This window comes from Bison bison, unplaced genomic scaffold (assembly GCF_000754665.1).
Source record: "Bison bison bison isolate TAMUID 2011002044 unplaced genomic scaffold, Bison_UMD1.0 scf7180017864146, whole genome shotgun sequence".
NCBI classification, from domain to species: Eukaryota; Metazoa; Chordata; class Mammalia; order Artiodactyla; family Bovidae; genus Bison; species Bison bison.
In genome coordinates, this window is record NW_011494718.1 from 577,268 (window position 1) to 578,873 (window position 1,606).

The following is a 1,606-nucleotide window of genomic DNA, read 5'->3' on the forward strand; positions in this document are numbered from 1 at the left end:
GATTGAGGGCAGAAGGAGAAGAAGGCATCACAGGATGAGATGGCTGGATGGCATCTCCGGTGCAATGGCCGTGAACTTGGGCAAACCTGGGAGATGGTGAGGGACAGAGAGGCCTGGCAGTCCATGGGGTTGCAAAGAGTAGGACAAGACTGGGCAACTGAACAACAAACAGCAAAAAAAAATGTGCAAGATCACTTTCTTGGATCACAATATTAAAAAATAAAAGGAAATAAAAATAAACTGGAAATTAAAGACGTAAATTTTCTAATTAATTTTCAAGTGAAATTTAATGAAATTAGAATAAAGCTACATAGTATCTAAAAGCATTACAGTGAGAAAAATTAATTTTAAACTATGAGATATTGCCTAAGTTCTTCACTAAAAATACTTCATGTGAAAGATATAATGCATTAACTTGCTGAATATACATTTCAACTTTCAAGCAGGGTGGCTTTGAGAATGACAGGAACTGAGAAGCTAAAACCTACTTTTACATGACTTCCTCACAACTAGAATTTTGGATTTGAGATTGGTTCCTCCAAGAGCACACTCTTGTGAGTTTGTTTTCAACAGAAATTTAATCTGAGATACACATACTTTGCTAACTCTTCTAGTAGGCACATCACAAAAAGTAAAAAGAAACAAATGAAGTTAATTTTTAGTAATGCATTTGACTTTATCCAATATATTCAAAATATTGTTTTTGCAACATATAATCAATATTTAAAAGCTACAATGTTTTACATTGTAAAAATGTGCAAGATCCCATTTTAGTCTTCCCATTTAGTTTAGTTTTCCCATTTAGTCTTTGAAATCTTGTTTGTATTTTAAACTTAGAGCACATTTCCATGTGAATTAACTATGCATCAAATATTTAGCAACAGAATTATCTAATAACTGCCATGTTGGATAGCAGAGCTCTAAATGGTGAAAATGGGGAGAAGAAGTTTCCTATTACAGTTTTTTTCTGGTAGACACTGTGGTAGAGAAGTTGGGTTTTCTGCATCAGAAATAGATGCAGTGGTGGTGACTTGCTGATTCCTAGATCAAAGTTAAGGAGTGCATTCATGAAGTCAACATTTCTAGCAATGACATCCATCCCAATTTTTCTCTTTCTGATTGTATCAAATATGAAACCTCCCCTACAGGCTGGTTCTATGGTTTTGTTGGGTCATTCCTGATGGATCAGAAACAAGCTTGCTTTTTCAAACTTCCAAGATCTCCCTAAGTGTGCAATTCCATCAAATTTATTTTTGCTTAAAACAGAATTTTGGACACACACACAATTTTGCTTAAAATAGAAAAATCAGCTTCAATATAATGAGTATGAAGTGTAAAACAAATCAATAAGAAAAACATTAACTAAAAAACTTTTTTTAATTTAAATTTATTTATTTTAATTAGAGGGTAATTACTTTACAATATGTATTGGTTTTGCCATACATCAACATGAATCCACCACGGGTGTACACGTGTTCTCAATCCTGAACCCCCCTCCCACCTCCCTCCCCATACCATCCCTCTGGGTCATCCCAGTGCACCAGCCCCAAGCTTCCTGTATCCTGCACCAAACCTGGACTGGTGATTCGTTTCTTATATGATATTA